Genomic DNA, 18053 nt, shown 5'->3' on the forward strand with positions numbered 1-18053 from the left:
CGGGAATAGAAAGTTACAGTTTAAGTTAAGTTTGTTTTTGCCAAGTGAATAACTAAAGAATTCTCTGTGAGGGGTTATTCAGTTCTGTACCTGGAATTTAGGATGAATGAGGAATGGTATCTCTTTCTCTGCTCTCGATATTCCAGGCTGCCTGCGAGGGCTGCCCAGAAGCGCCGGTGCTGGGTCTCTCGGCTTGAGATAGCAGCGCGTCTCTCAGCGCGTCAGGAAGGCGGGGCTGCTGCCAGCGGGGTCTGCTTCTGCTCTCGGCTTAGGCAAGTATGGCTGCTCCGTCTTGTCACCACGCGTGTGTTTGCATAGGGCAAGGTCGGCAATATTTATACCTTAAAGGTGCCGAGATTGACGTAAGGATGGACATAGGTACGTCAATAAAGATGTCATACGACTTGCTCGTTAGCACATTCTTTTGCAAAAGTTCTCTGTGAAATCAAAACAATGGCCGCACGGATTATCCAGGTTGTCATAGGTTTGATTTGTTATGAGAACGTCGTATGCCTTATCAGGGGCTGGAGGAATGTCGCTTGTCTAATTAGATCTCAAGCGTTATGACCTAATCAGATAACACGTTCCTGTGCCGTAGTGTGACTGCGTCAGATAACGGTATCTGCATCATGGGGGTTTTCTTGCCTCATGGGCTGACTGTTAGTTAACTTGATAGTTAGTTTAACCAGAATAGGGTCAGGAATAGGGGGACTGATTCAGAACCTATAGAAATACACGACAGTTTTACATAATTTCATTTTTCAGGATGCTAAGGGGAAGACCTTAAGAAGCTAAACCATTACAGTCTCTCATCTCCATTGATGAATGAACGGGTAGAAAAAAATGGGAAAACACCAGTGCTATATAGATCACATCATTTCGAATACACCTGTTTGGATTAAGCCAGGGCACATAGGTTAAAATGGATGTATAGTTCACAGTTTCACAATTTACATTGGCGCTTCGAGACAAGATCAGTCACAGGAGAGGTCTTGCTTACTTTCCCTCCCATTCACGTTTATTTGGGTCCAACCCACGGTTGACACTGATCTTGAGGAATATAGAATTTGACCAATGGAAATAAAATAGATGCATTACTCTCTGAGGCATACATAATAATGACAAATTAAAACTCTTACAGCTCCTTGAAAAGGATTTTGGATTGCTGGTATCTCAACAATTCAGCTATTTGCAGATGCATCATTTGGGTCTCTAATAAAGATGTTTCACTTGTGGGAGTACCCAAATGAAGATACACAGGTAGAATGGGTCTAAGTCGGGTCATTGCTGCCAGAGAGGGTACTTTGTAAGTTATATTTCAAAGTTGTCATAGACTGGTAAACTGTGAGAACAGTGTTTAGATGTTGTAGAAAACCTATTCAGCATAACCTAGTGCCACTCTCCAGAAGTTATCATCTTCAGTTTCAACCCGTAAGGAGCACAACCCATTCTGGTGACTGTCTGTAGACAGATTAGCCAGTCCCTGCTGGCTGCCAAGCTGGGGGTTGCAATAATGTGGGGGTAAAGGAGTGGTGCCCACTCAGGACTCGTGTTCCAGTCTCACTTTTGAAAAATCGGGCTCCTGATTTATTTTCTAGTTGTCCATAATGTTAATAAACATAAGAGGAGTATCACCTGGAAAAACTCAAGGAGCGATCTGGGTGGGAAAATTGGATGAGAAGCAAGTCCTTCTTGGATTATAATAAACCCCTCACTCACCAACCTGGTTGGTGACATGCTTCATCATCGGGGTCCACCCTGACAGCCGAATGCCATCTGGGCATTCGGCTATCAGGGTGGACCCCGATGATGAAGCATGTCACCAACCAGGTTGGTGAGTGAGGGGTTTATTATAATCCAAGAAGGACTTGCTTCTCATCCAATTTTCCCACCCAGATCGCTCCTTGAGCTTTTCCAGGTGATACTCCTCTTATGTTTATTGATAGTTAGTCTTGGGGACTAGGAGAACTCCCCGTTCACACTTGCTGTGAACAAATTCCCTTACTCTCTTTTGTGTTTATTTATGTCTATAATGTTACCCATGACTGTTTTACTCTAATGATATTCATCTTTATTCTAAATATTGTTATGGATCAAACACATTTGGTTTATAAAGTTGCGCAAAACCTTTTTTTTTTTCTTCAAGTTCAGAGTTTATGTATGAATTTTATAATCAAGGCAAACAACAACCAGTCATACTTTCATGCTTTTGCATGTATTGTCATCTAGTCTGGGAGCTTTCTGAGAGTTTTAAAAGTTGCCCAAAATATTTTCATTTTGCATTTGTGTACGTGTTTTAGACTGGAACCACTGTCCGTGATGGAAGGTGAACTCAAGGCTCATTTTATTTCTTAAAAGCTCACACTCTAATAACAAAGGCTTTGAACTAATGAATAATATACAAAAGTTCTAAAACGTATACATTTGTATACAAGTCTTGCTTTAATGGCAGACACTCCTGTTTCATATATATGTTTTCTGGCACTGTAACCTGGCATCCAAAGTGATTATGCTTTACAGGGTTTGGTCTACTTGTCCGGTGGGATAGCATGACCACTTGTTGTCTTTGACATTAATAAATATGTGCTGGACTTTAGGCTATAGCAATTCCACACGGAGATACCTGATAATTACTGAATATATTCTCTAATGTTCCCTGATCAGTTAGTGGAGGGGGCCTAAGAAGAGGTGAGTGGTGTGAATTGGGTGGCCCAGGGAAGATGGTTAGTGTTGATTCTTGGGGAGTGAGACATACCACATTTTGCACTGCTTACATCTTTCATGCAAAGCCCAAAGCATTTAACCCCTTAAAAGTGAATATGATTTCTCAAATTTCAAAACAATATGGTTGTCCTCGACTTGGCCAATGGACAAATAGGTCAACGGGAGGGTTATTTCTGTGAGTAAATATGACTGGTAGGTGATAAGCTGTTTTATTAAAACAACTCATTGCCTCGCTTTAAAGATCCCCAATATTGAATGCAACTATTATACTACAGCCAAATTAGTTGGCGAACTCTACCATATATGTTGAATGCGTCAGCGTCCTCTGTCGAGGAGATTCATCACAACTTGGATGTGCAACAATTTCTGAAATTCAACATTGATGTTGTCTCCTATAAGAGTAGAATGTCTGTACAATGGAGATAGGAAAAGGTCATTTAACAACCCTGTCTGGATCTGCTATCAGTCACAGATGCCTTTAAAAGTGGAAGCGCAATTTTACAAAGCGCTTTGCCCACAAACATTTCTTGGGCCTTTGCTATCAACACCAGTGGGTGGTTTCAGTTTGCAATCTCTTTCTAATAGTGGGGAAAACATGAACACATCAGAATAGGGAGGAAGAAGATGCTTTTGTAAGAACCCTCCTATTTCAATTCCATTAGCAGCTTCCATCCTCGATCTTTTGCTTTAGCTGTGAGTTATGTTCATAGGAGGACAAAAGCAAAAAGAACAGATGATGGATGGAATGCCGAACAATGCAAGCATTTACCCCCAGACAACAGATCTGGGTTTAATCCATTATTTTTTTTGCACACCATCCCAGTTTGGACCCAGCCATATGCATAGCAGTCTGGGCCTTGTTATTCATGGAAACATTCCAGCCCAAACTGCCAGTCCAGGTCCTACCTGGACTGCAAACAAGAATCCTGTGACTGGTGTCGGGGTATAACCTCATCAGCAAGCTAGCTTGAATCTAGTGGCGCAGTGAGCACGGGACCGATGGCTGAGAATACCCTTCCCACTCAGGGTGATGAAAGCAAAAAGAACAAATGATGGATGCAGGGGCGTAGCTAGAGCTTGTGGCGCCCGGGGCTATCCCTCAGATTGCCGCCCCCTGTATGTGCGCTGGAGGTTGACATTGCCCAGCGGAGACTGCCTGACTTCCGGATGACCGGCCTGTCGCGGCGCGCACACCACACCACCATGCGTGCAACGTGCGCATAGCTGCCAAGGTATCAGATTAGTTAGGTGTGACATTTTCTGAATTTCTCTGTAATTAGGAGTGACATTCAATGACTATGAGTCACACTGCGAGAAAAATCAAGCAATGAAGATGAGAAAAACATATAAATACCAGAAATTACACTCAGCTGTCAAGTTTTCAGATTGATAAATGTGACATTTCTATGGAATAATTGCTTTCATGAGTGACATTGGTAGTTCCAAATTTGTGACACCTTGAGTAACAGTTTCTCACAAATATAACTGGGGAATAAAGTCCATGTGAAGAAATAAATATCGGAAACTACCACTTCTGAGCCGTGAGAAGGCTTACAAAAGACTCGTAGCTGCTAAGATTTCAGATAGCTATGTGTGACATTTTCATAATTTCAGTGTAAATATGAGTGACATTTCAATTACCATGAGTGACACTTTCTCTCAAACAAAATCAAGCATTAAAGACGAGGGAAACATATATAAGTATCAGAAATTACACCAATCTAAGCAACAAGAAACTCTAAGAAGAGTCACATCATAGGTCACAGGCTGTATTTAAAAAAGAAATAGGGTCATCAATAAAAATCATTAGGTGACTGCGCGGTCCGCCCTGGTCTGCGGCGCCGCCTGCTACCTCCACAGCCCCGCTTGCAGCACAATCAGCTGCAGCCTGTCACACAGAGCTACATTACATACAGGCTCTGCCTTGGTCTAAAGCCTGATGCCCGATACTTGGCATGGCTGTTAAATGAGGGGGAAGCATGCGCTCAATATTTTTTTCATTCTAAAAAAAACTCTTATTGCTATAGTAGTGCCTGCCACTGAAAGGGGTTGATCTGTGTTGAGGCATTCCTTGTGAAATGGCAGAATTCTGTCCCTCACTGTGAAGTTAGCAGAAGCTGAAATGGGCTTACCCACTCACTACCCCATGCTCGTAGCTGTCAATTTTTCAGTTTGTTTATGTGACATTTCTATGCTGGCAGTATGGTTATGTGTGACATTTGAATACTTCTAATGTAACACTATTCCGGCCACGTTAGCGTAAGGTGATCAATTAAAGAAATGATTTCCACTTCTTGCACCTTATTAGGGTCTATGAAAGACAGAACCAGGATATGCGCCTGAAGTTCTTATACACGGGTATACAACATAAGCATTCCTTTTGCATGCTGGGACTTTTGAGCCTGTTATGTAATATAATGGGAGAAGTCTGAGGTGGTTTAAAATAATAAACACAATTGGCTCTAGTAAAAGTCAAGGTTAGCCAAAGTTGTGAGACACATACAATCTGATACAGGCTGCACAACCATGCGAGTAAACGAAATATTTCATAATACAACAGTAATGGTTAATTATAACAAGCATTAGAAATGCAATCGGGCTCGGATTTATTTGAGTTTGAGCTAATGGCATTGTAAATGCCAATGTATTGTTGCTATGTGTTATGGAGTGTGTTCATGTGGTGTGTACTGCCAGTGATCTCCTTGTGAGTGTGAGAATATTGCACCGTTACTGCCTGTGATGTCCTTCTTGTGAGTGTGAGAAGCTTGCACCTCTGCTGCCTGTGGTCTCCTTGTGAGTGTAAGAAGCTTGCACTGCTGCTGCCTGTGATGTCGTTCTTGTGAGTGGGAGAAGATTGCACCTCAGCTGCCTGTGGTCTCCTTGTGAGTGTAAGAAGCTTGCACAGCTGCTGCCTGTGATGTCCTACTCACTACTCTACTCTACTCTACTCACTACTACTCTACTCACTACTCTGCACTCACTACTCTACTCACTACTCTACTCACTACTCTACTCACTACTCTACTCACTACTCTACTCACTACTCTACTCACTGCTCTGCACACTACTCACTACTCTACTCACTACTCTACTTTCTACTCACTACTCTACTCACTACTCTACTCACTACTCTACTCACTACTCTACTCACTACTCTACTCACTACTCTGCACTCACTACTCTGCACTCACTACTTTACTCACTACTTTACTCACTACTCTACTCACTACTCTACTCACTACTCTACTCACTACTCTACTCACTACTCTACTCACTACTCACTACTCTACTCACTACTCTACTCACTACTCTACTCACTACTCTACTCACTACTCTACTCACTACTCTACTCACTACTCTACTCACTACTCTACTCACTACTCTGCACTCACTACTCTGCACTCACTACTCTGCACTCACTACTCTGCACTCACTACTCTGCACTCACTACTCTGCACTCACTACTCTGCACTCACTACTCTGCACTCACTACTCTGCACTCACTACTCTGCACTCACTACTCTGCACTCACTACTCACTACTCTGCACTCACTACTCTGCACTCACTACTCACTACTCTGCACTCCCTACTCTACTCCCTACTCTACTCCCTACTCTACTCCCTACTCTACTCCCTACTCTACTCCCTACTCTACTCCCTACTCTACTCACTACTCTACTCACTACTCTACTCACTACTCTCCACTCACTTCTCTACTTTCTACTCACAAGGTGATATTAAGCCAAGTTAAGTGGCTTAACGCTGCTTTGTAATATACGGAGGATATTACCACCAGACCGGCGCTAAAAGTGACATTCGGGTGGCGATATCCCCCTTGTAAATATGCCACTTGGTGTTAATTGTATTGCTGGGTTAGTACCCTATGCTGACTAGGAATTCACAAAAGGCATCTTGGCACGTGTAAACGGGTTTGGCACTGAATATATATACCCGCCACGAGTGTGAAGAAATGTGCTGTGGTGCCTATCTTTAAGGGGTGTTGAGGGGATAGACGAAGGGGTGGTTTGCCTTGTGAGTTTTATGTTTGAAAGCATTCACAAACTTCAATCCGACTATTTTGAGATCGGGAAACGGTCGGAGTAGCGGGCTGGAGTAACTCCCTTCCGAAAATGGGGAGGGAATGGGTCAACCTTGGAGGCGATGCAGAGAGGAGGGATTTCCATTTAAAAAACAGGAAAGTAAAATATTTACCTTTGCACTTTGGGCATCATTTCCCCAGTGCTGAAGTGTACTTTTTGGGGGCTGTCTTTATTAGTTTTTCTAATGTATGCATCCGCCACAAATACAATTACACGAGACATAACAACAGAGCACAGTGTCTCCGCTTGTCATTACAAATGTATAACAATGTAAAAGTTTAATAATAGTACCGGAGTCATGCGGTATGCAATTTCTCGGTCATATGTGCATCAGTGATCACAACTTACAGCGATGGTTGCGCACGTTTTACAATATTACTTGATATATCTGTTATAACATCAGAAACAATATTCAGCATATTAATAAAAGTAAAAATCGGGGGAAGAGCGATATGAGCAAAATCTCTACCTTATTATAACTCTCGTTCCACCCCTGTCACTGCACGCCACATTCACTCAGCCCGTTGCAGGGGACTTCAGAATGACATGGGGTCACAATCACAGTGTGGTTATCTTAATTGCACCAGAGGTATCCTTAGTAAATTCGGGTATCACGAGGGTTGGGTACATTGCGTGGGGAAATGTTTAGCTTCTAATCGTGACTGTCTTATAGGAAGAGCTACTCAGTCCTGCCTGCGTGGGACCCTGTCGAGACGGCAAGCCTCCCGCTGGTCCCCCCCTCCCCAAAAAAACCCTATTCGGCCGTGAGGGCTCTGTGCAAGTCTTGCAACCATTTTGGGATGGAGGGGGGAGGGGCGCAGGCGTGCCTTCCAGCACATAGCTAGCTGCTGACATTTGAGGTAGAATTATGTATTGGAGAAAGGGGAGCTGGGTGATATGTGGCCTGGCATTCCCAGTTATTATTCCTGCAATCCTGCACAAGGAGTAGATTTTCAACATAATAGAAATTATAATATAATATAATAGAAGTTTGAAATTCCATTCATCTGCACCCATTCTCAGTACTTTAACATGTACAGATATTTTATTTGTGTGTGACTTGCCCTCATAATGTATACAACCAATGACCAGAGGTAAAAAAAAGCTTCTGCTAATGCATACAACGCAAAAAACAATAATACTAATATAAAATGTAGTTGACAAAAAAACGCTAATGATACGAATATTTAACCCAACAACACGAAAACACGACACTGTTGCTGCAAAATAACACAAAGTCAAAACATCTGTAGAAGAAGCTGCAATTCGAAACAGAAGACAGCCAGACTAGAACTGAACTAAAATCTAAGGTTAAAATCTCATTTCCATCTGCCTTCAAGTACCGGCACCTCGGACAGCTGGTAATTGAGGATTTATGTATTCTTCTGCGCGTGTTTCTTAAAAAGTACTGTGACTGCCCTTGAAGCTACAGGAAACGTCTTTCAATTAAGGCACTCTGACAGCTCCTGCAATGGTGAACGCGCTCCCACCATCTGCATTGCATTACACGGGCACTCTGACAGCTCCTAATTAAGATTAATAAGTCTGCCGGGCACGTAACCGCACACTTTATGCCATGAAACTGAAATAAATGACGGCCGAAAAGTAAATATAGCCTATCACGTCAAGGCTACTAAATAGACAGCACAGCGAAGACGAATCACTAGGCAGATGCCAGAAAAAACGCGGCGCGCACTAAAGAATGTGCCAGCAGGACCCCTTTCAGAATTCTTTTTTTTTTTTCGAACACATAAGAGCTCGGAAGCTCCGCCCCCCACTTCGTGGTGGCGTAGGCCCGAGCCCTAAAAAGCATGCAGGCAGCTTGATGTCCGATTTCTGCAGTTTTGTGTAGACGTTAAAATGTGTGAGCACTCAGTCCCTCTCCCCTACCAGCTCCTCTCGTGCCAGATCCAGGCTTCTAGTCGCATTGAACAGAACAGGTCCTATCTTGCTCTGTTTGCAGGCTCCACGGCAATAGTTAAGAGCAAACAAAGAAGTGTGAAGAAGCACAGCAGCGGCTGAGCAGTGTTTCAGTCTGCCGTGCAGGCACCATTGCCAAGGGGTGTGTGTGCATGCTCCAAGGAGAGCTCGGAGCTCTCTGTCTCGGAAGTTAGTCCCTTGCACCTGGTGGAGGGGGGCTTTGTCAGCTGGCAGATTCAATCTAAGATTACGTCTTCTGGACAATCTAACCACCAGGTAGATCTGCGCATCTCCTTCTTATAAGAGGCACCAAGTGAAATAACTGACCTACACGGTAATTAAACAGCGTTAACGGCCTTTCATGGTATGCGTGCACACTTTTAATCCTGCACAGATTACACACAGTTTTCTTTCAGTACAAACTTTAGCCAGAGCTGAAAATGCACATCGAATATGGTATTCGGGTGAGCACTGTTACCTGTTCTGTTGGTTGTCCTCGATCATCAGCAGAGACTAGTGCTGCTGCTGCTGCCATGATCATGCCCTCCAAATACTTTACTTGAACTGTTACACGTCCTCCATGGCCACTCTCTGCTGCTGGCAACTCTGACACCACCACCCGGTGTCTACCGGGTCACACGCAAGCTGCGGTGTCGTTTATGTGCGTGAGAGAAAGAAAACAATCACTTGTGCTGCTGCATGGACCAAGACAGACATTTCTTCTTATTATTTTTTTTTTAACTCCAAGGTAGCCGATGAAGTCCCACATCACGTGACTCCCAGAACTCTACCGGGACCATACTTAGCAAGTTATTTTTCCAGTGCGCAGTGGTCGATACAATGTATAAGTCTTAGACTACGCGGCGCCAGCCAGCCTAACCCGGGTCACTAAAGCAACAACTGAGTTCCCCCAGCCCCAACCAACATGACAGCTAGGTGTTAATTGTCTCGGCAGGCAGAGCACAAAAGCAGGGAAATATAAAGCACTGCCCACTGGCTGCTTTTATGAAACGAGACCCTCATTTGTTCCCTCAGTGAGCCTGGGGACACTGACTGGCAAATTGTCAGACAACCCCGAATAAATCCTGAAGGCTGCCACAACGGGCCACAAGTGCCGCTCTTGCCACCTCCAAAACAGTGCCGCCTGGGGCGGTCCGCCCCCCTCGCCCCCCCTAGCTACGCGGCTGGATGGATGGCATGCTGAACAATTGCAAACATTCGCCCCCAGTTAGCAGATCTTGGTTTAATCCATTGCATATGGCTGGGTCCAAACTGGGATGGCATGGTGAGCAACAAAACGATGGATTTAACCAAGATCTGAGACAGGGGGGTGAATGTTTGACGATGTTTCGCATTCTGTGCATATTCTTTTTGTGTTGCTATGTTCACAGGAGAACATCTTTTTTATTTTAAAGAAATTGAGGAGGTGAACAAGCGGAGAGAAGAAAGAATTTGGAGCTGTTTGGTAGAGATACACAGAGATGGTCCCATGCAAGCATTATGCTTTGTGGATCCTCATCACCAGGTAGTAGAGTTCTTTCCTAGAGTTGAGTTGAGGATTGTAATATTTCGTGCTATCCTTGACTGCCTCAGGATATGCATGCCAAAATAGTCAAGGAAAATAATGCCTCTTGTCAACCTCCCTTGTGACTTGAGACTAACCCTGAAAATGACTGGTGAACTCTAAACTTGAAAATATGACTTGCTATCATCATGAGTTTGACTTTGACTATTTCAGTGAACAGTCGTCAATGCACCACACTTTATACAAAGCCTTATTGAATAAATAATAATGGCAAACATTAAGGACTAATAGAAATGGAAAAGTACCAGTAAATATGTTTCGCCTTGGGATCTCCATTGATAATCCTAAATACTAAATAGTTCCACCGATGCAGGGGGATCCCTGAACAATTTTTTCAAAGTCCTAGTTTGTGTAGTATCTTCACCTTCGGATAGGCAAATAAGTTTACGAGCCATCAAATATTGTTTTAACTGTCTAAAAAAAATGGTTGATATTGGCAAATTATTGTTGTACTTTAAAAGGTGTAAGAAATACATTAAATCTCAAAAAGGTCATTAAATGAAAGAAAACTGACATTGTAAATCCTCCTTCACTTAGTGTTTTTATTTTCTTTTAAAGTGAATGATAGGAAAAGATAGGGCATGTAACTGAATAGGATGCCACAATGTAAAAAAGACAATCGAACACTGCTCTTTTAAACCGTTTGCTGCTTCTGTCAGCCAACACCTGTTGCAAGCACTACCTCGGTAGTGCTGCGCACGTCCGTTGACGGACGCGGCCCCACCTGCTTAATAGAACATTCCGCACTGGCGCGAAACGTTCGAAGCAGCAAACGGGTTAAGGGTACCCTGACCTCTAGTGTCCCATCATCCCCTGTAGGTGGCAATTGGCTTGGTTCTTTTTTTTCGGCTCCTGCTGACAGGATCTTTAAACACTGACCTCAGCTTTTCCATTTGTAAGGCTTTTTCCCTTTTAAAATAATTTCAGAACCTTTTTGAAAGTAGTTCACACTACATCCTTTATCATCCTTTAGGGCAGAGAATATTTTTCTGCAATTTTCTGATTGGAAATATTTTTCTGTTTGTGCAAAAGGGCCTCTCTTTTTGCAACATACCCAGATTGTGGAAGAAAAATGGGCAAACCAGACCCTCACCTGATCTACAAGATCTCTTCACTGCAGTTGCCTCTCCATGCACACCCTGAGACAGTGTGTGAATATTTGCTGCATGATCAAGAAGATAAGGCGAAAAGGTAAGGATCTCTGGCTGGAGAGACATCTGAGTGGTGAGGAGAAGCTGTTCCTCTACCAGTGCCCTATCTCAACCTCCGAGGACTCCCGCAGGAAGAGATCCAAAAGGAGGAGGCAAGGTGGAAACAATGTTCCCTTTTAGTGTTGAGAAAAGATAGACCACCAATTTGCTTGCCGTCGAAGTGAAGGAGACCATCGACGTCAAGACGCTCTTACTCTGTGGAAAAGAAGACTGCTGAGTGGCTTTGAGAGATGAAAATGTGCAGGCTTCCATCCACCTTCCAGACCGGCTTCTTCATTCGTCATCCTGAATTTTCTTTCTTCACCACCTGCAACGCCACTTCCTCTTCAGCCACCTGTAAAGTCCTCCCTCCTCCACCTCTGCAGACATTCCTCCAGCCATGCCTAGTGGGTCTCTCAATCACCTGTTCCAGTGAAACCTCTACCAAAACATTCCAGGTCTTGTTCCTAACATTTCAGGTCTCTCTACAGGACTATGTCTAAGTCGTGGTATTATTGTCACCAATACAGTTCCTGGTCTCTCAAACGGTCTTCTTCAAGACTTAGACTGAATTCTACATCTCATTTGAGATCTTCATAGTCTTTTAATTCAACCATGTCCACTGGCTGTTATTCCCCTGTTCTAACAGATTCTCCTCCAGTGAGGATATCTCTTGTAGATGCCATCAATACCTTCCAGGGCATCCTTATAAGAGGTGCACACTAACTGAATATCTCTCTTTCGGCAACTACAGCCTCAATGTCTGTAACTTTTGAGACATTACAACAATGGTTCTTCTCAAGGCATTACTTCCTCTGGTCTCATTGAGCCTGCCATGGATATTTTCTTGACTTCAGCCTATGTCAAGGCGGCTCCTTTTCATCTGCAGAAAAGATACAGACCATCCGATCAGTATCCTTTGTTCCTCCGCTTGGATCATCCACCTGACTCTATGATCATCTCAGCGGCTCGCAGGCTTCACACTACAGCCCCATCCTCTATAGTTTATCCTGACAAGGACAGCAAAAAACTAGATTCATTAGGAGCAAAAGCGTATGGCACATCTGTCCCCACTGTGAAAGAAGTGAGGGGTTCTACACTCCTAGAATGGTACAGTTGATCGCTCTAGGGCTCACTACTGCAGTTCATAGACCACCTACCAAGAGACTGACGTGAAGACTTCATACTGATCATAAATAAAGAAATGGTGGTTTCCAACCAAGTCATCAGTGCTGAAGCAGATAAATCACTTCTGACAGCCCATGGTTACTGTCATGGTTTAGCCTTTTGTTGCTTCTCTTGGTTCAGAATCCCAGGAATTAAACCTGAGGCACAACACATGATTTTCAATCTCTCGTTTGCAGGGAGAACATTGTTTGGCTCTTATACTGATGATGAGATGTCTCACATGAAAACCAAACTACACACTCAGCGGGCTAGTCGGATTGGAAACAAGAAACAGGAAACATTCCTCTAAAGCCTGCCACTGTCGATATTACCCTCTGAAGGTTCAAACCCCTCAAGGTCATCAATAACAGCAGAGGTATCAACAGCAGAGATGTCAATCCAGAGTTAGGGAGGGTCACCAACGGGCCATCTGTGGCAAATGAGTCCCCCTCACCCCCTCTACTGATACCCACTTACCCCACCCTTTCTTCCGTCACCCACTCCAATGGGAGGAGGCATTACATATTACTTGAAAGACTGGAAAACATAGCCAGTGACAAATTAATTCTGAATATTGTGAAAAAAGTCTCAGATTCAAGTATCCTTCACCAGCAGCCAATCCACCAAAAAAGTCATACTCTTGTAATCGGTAGCAATTTCAGGAAGAAGTCTCCATCCGCTTTTAAAAAAGTGGGGGAAAAGTTCAGATTCCTCAAAAAGGAATGAGAATTTATTCCTGTTATTTTGTTGTGAGTAACAAAAGGACCGAAGAACAAAGTGGATTTGCAAAGAAAAGTTCAGGATGTTGGCACTGCTTCAGATCTGCCCCAGCTCCATCAGGGGGGGCATTGACTGTGCTCTATAGATCTGCAAGATGCCCATTTCCACATACCAATAGCAAAACACTTAGCCAAATTCATGAGGTTTACAGTGGTAAGCAGCCATTACCAATACAAAGTCCTTCCTTTCGGTCTTGTTTCTGCCCTTTTCAAAATACAAGGCGGTCGTTGCAGCACAACTCAGGAGGCCAATTATATTAGTCTACCCCATCTATAAGATTTGCTAATCAAAGCTGCAATGTATCAGGAAGCAGCTCCGCATTACCAGACACCGGTCATTACCCTCAACCAATTGGGACTGCAGGTAAATCAATAAAACTCTTTCCATCACCATACGATTCCTTTATTGTAGAGCAGCAATTTTGAATACGATAAACACAAAAGTGTTTTCTTCGGAAGAGAGACATATATCTATCCTTTAAAATGTTTGTAATTGGAGGAAAACAGCCCATCTAATAGCAAGGTAAATATTGTCTTTCCTAGGATTAATGGTATCCTGTGTCTTCATGGTAGCAAATGCACACCTGGACATTAAACTTCGGCAACAATGTCCGGGATCAGTGGGACAACCTCTCAATGATTTGGGACGACACACTGACCTTAACAATGCCCAGAGCGCAATTGCTCAGCTGGTGGTGTCTTCCAGAGAATCTGTTCAAAGGGACACATTTTTATCAAGACGTCCCAACGCACGCTGTAGTAGTAGTAAAAGTAGTAAAATATTTATTGCATGATTTGTTACAAACCCTTGCAAACACTGCAGATTAAAATGTTACAATGTGTAAATTCTGATAAAAAAAAAACTATTCCTGTAGATAAAAGCGTCCGACAACCCAATTTATAAAAAACTCTCTTGGGTGCATTGTCCATAGTTCCTATAGTGCTAATCACGTGTAGTAACAGATGCCTTCCTATCAGGTTGGGGTGCTCACGTGGATCACCTTTGAATTAAAGGCTGCTGGTCTCTGAAGGACCAGAAGTACCACATCAATTTTCCTAGAGTTGAGAGTGGTACGTCTAGCTCTGAAGACTCTCCTTCCGTCTTCCAAGATGAACTTTCTCCTTGTCCAAACAGACCATCCAACTACCGTACATTAAGTGAACAAGCATTGTGGTACGAGATCCAGAACAAGGTCTGCCTGGATGCTTAAACAATCTGGAAGCGGCTAGTGTCAATGAATCTCTGGATTACCTCTGTCCATCTGCTAGGCATCCAGAATATGCTAGATGGCACTGTGAGCAGAACCCTTCAAGAAAATAATGAATAGGTATTAAACGGCGCCTTTTGCAAGACCTATTATGCGATTGGGGTTTCCCTCAAATAGACCTCTGTGAACTGGGAAAACAAAGACTTTGCCTCCACATTTCAACACCCAGACACGTTGGGTAATTCCCTGTGGATCAACTGTAAGTCAGTTCTTTACTCCTTTCCTTCCATTCCCCCACTGCTATCAGTGTTCATCAAATTAACTCACTCAAAGTCCAGAGTGATTCCTATAGCTCTGGAGTGGCCCCTCTAGTGGTAGTTCACAGATGTTCTCACCCTCTCAGACACACGAGGCTGCAGTGTAGGCCGAACCTTTTTTTATAAGTTTGGAGACAAGATATTGCTCCTCATCCTTAAATCCTTGAACTTGGCAACTTGGCCTCTGAACTCATACAATATGGCCATTTGAATTTTCCAGAGGAGTGCACCGATGTATTGCGAGAAACCAAAAAATCATCTACAATGGTGTCCTACTTCGTTTAATGGAAGAGTTTTTGCAACAGATGTGCCCAGAACAATTCTGATCCTATCACCTGTCAAGAAGAACCAGTGCTTCCATAGCTTCTATATTTGGCCTAAGCGAAGAGGCAGTTTTCTCCTATAAATTCTGTCTTGCAACTATCAAGTCCTACAGAAAATGGCCTTCACTATTTATTTTTACATCTTTGTTGTTATGGATTTCCTTGAAGGCATCAAGAAAGTTAATCCTCCCATTCTGAGGACTCTGTCCCCTCACATCTCGTGGGTCCTCCCTTTGGTCTTTATATAAGACTTCCTACAGCACTTATCATGAAAAGCTATATTGTTGGATGCTATAATCTTTGCATGCGGATTTGTGAAATCCAGGCTCTTTGTTCACAAGAGCCTTACACAGCTTTTTACAGTAATAGGGTAGCGATGAGAACCCATCCCAAATTCCTCCCTAAAGTGGCATCAGATGTTCATTTCCCTCAATGTTTTACTTGACTTACCTTTATTCAGAATCCCTCTTCTCCAGAAGTGCAGTCCCTCCAAACTTGTGATGTGAGAATGGTGTTAACGTTATACCTGGACAAAACTAAGAACTTGAGAAAGTTCAAACAATTGTTTGTAAACTATCTAGATGGATAGTCTCTTGTATACTTCTGTGGTACCAGAAAGCTAACATACCTTACCTTGAAAGCTAAAAACCACTACAGCCAGAGATAAAGCGGCTACTGTTGCATTACTGAGAACTATTCCAATCTCTGGGATCTGTTTGCACCTTTACAAGACACTATTGTCTTAATTCGGACTCCAGAACAAATGGGCAAGTAGAACACGCTTCTTTGAGAAATCTCTTTGCTTAGTTTTTTTATGCAGTGTCTCTTCCCTCGTGGCTTAGGGAATGAGCTAGCTATTCTACTCAGTGCTTATGAATATTGATCGAGAGCCCCTGATGTACAAGGGATGGTTTCTTGCCCGTAGTCCCAGTTCTCCTTCAGGAGAATCTCCTTTGAAATTATAAACCGCTCTTCCTCCTCCCTGGTGAAAGAGAACTAGTTTGGTTTATAATTTCCTGTTACCTAATGCAGCAAAAACAAGTGAGTTAACTGCCACCTGTGGGACATGATGGAACACGTGAGGTACGGGTGCCCTTAAATGCCAAGTGTTCTATTCTTTTTCTTTCATTGCTGCAGCCTATACAGTTACATTGCCCTATCATTTTCAGTAAAAGAAAATGTAAAAGTTTGGGAAGAATGTTTTTAACTGTTACATGTCTTTCATCTAGTGACCATATGCTTTAATATATTTTCTTCTATTTTTTAAAGAAAATTAATGTAATTGGCAATATAGCCTGTTTTTTGTAGGCTGGGAAATCATAATTTTGTCACATGAACTTCCTAGCCTTTCTGTAGTAACGTGATGAGACTTTAGAAAAAGTGCTTTGAAATCCTGCACATGGGCGGGACTATTTAGTGTGTATGATTATGAATGGAGATTCCCCTGTAGTACTAGGATCACATGTAAGAAACTATCTGTGTTGGAAATGAACGACTAGTTGGATCTAGACCTCCTTTTCATCTACTGCATAGAGTATGTTCAGTAGGTTTCCAGACTATGCACTTTAAAAAAGATTCATTGGTAGGGGTAGAGATTCCACTTCCTGTATTTTTAATGTCCAGGAAAACAATTCTGTGGAGTATGTATTTTATACAATGCAGTATTCATTTGTTCTCTCCTTCCATGGGCTCACTTTCGTCTGAATTTGGCCTGTCCACTCTCTCCATTGACCTAGCAGAGTCTGCTGGCATAAGATCAGTTTCTGGTTGTATAATTGGATGTGTTAAGATCCGTGTTTTACAACCTTTTCATAACCACAGCCCAATTTTCAGGGCAACAAACGTTTGCCACCCACTCAGCATTAATAGACATGAGGCAAGCGTGTTTTATTTTATTTTTTAATGTAACTGAAGCATTGTGTGTCAGCACACTGTCATTTACTGATGGCCCATTTTCCATTGAAATGGCCCCTACATTTGCTCAAACATACAGTTTTACTCATCAACTTTTGTATGCAGTGTAGTTTATGTGTGAAAATCGGGCTCTGGAGAATATGTATCATTTGTGTATCACCAAGTAAAGGGTCTTGCTTTGTTTTGATTCTATTAATATCTTTGTTTCCATCACACATTAGAATTACAAAAAAAGTGCTTATGTTTTGCTTTCCTAACTGCTGAATATGTGCAGATTGTTTAGTTGTGTATATTTTGTGTTACAAAAAATGACATCATACAACTTATCCTTTCATACTCGGTGTACCCCACCAGAAAGGATGGGCTTAATCTACATGTGGTTGAGTCAGCGTCTAGTTGGCAGTCTTGTGGGCTATTTATCAGAGACACCCGCAATCAGTGGTGTACACATTTGTGTCACAGGTCCTGGACTCGCGCATCACTTACATTGAGTTTTCGCTGGAATCTGTGGGAAGGAGACACTTGTAGTATTATGTCTGTGTCTTCCTTGACATCATTGGCGGATGGGAAAAAGTTTGTCCTTGTCTAATGGCAGCTTTTTCCTGTCTCTCTAGGGAGTCTGGGTTAAGGAGGGCCTTGCTGTATCAGGGTTGTTATTTTATGGGTCCAGCTAGAGTGGAGGATCATGGGGACCTTTCTTTATCATGATTGCTTCTACCAGAGTTTTCTGCTGGAGTCTGAGAAGGAGGTCCTTGATGTATCGTCGCTGCGTAGTCTTAATTCTGTAATGAGAGTCTGTTGGAAGTGGGTCTTGGTTTTGTATGG

The 18053-nt window shown here is 42.9% G+C and overlaps 1 protein-coding gene across 2 annotated transcripts in view; it reads left to right on the plus strand.

Moving 5' to 3' along the window:
• Positions 1 to 18053, plus strand: part of TECR (trans-2,3-enoyl-CoA reductase) — a 175568-nt gene that overhangs the window by 91402 nt on the left and 66113 nt on the right. The gene's annotated exons all lie outside the window — the stretch shown is intronic.

This window comes from Lissotriton helveticus, chromosome 1_1 (assembly GCF_964261635.1).
Source record: "Lissotriton helveticus chromosome 1_1, aLisHel1.1, whole genome shotgun sequence".
NCBI lineage: Eukaryota > Metazoa > Chordata > Amphibia > Caudata > Salamandridae > Lissotriton > Lissotriton helveticus.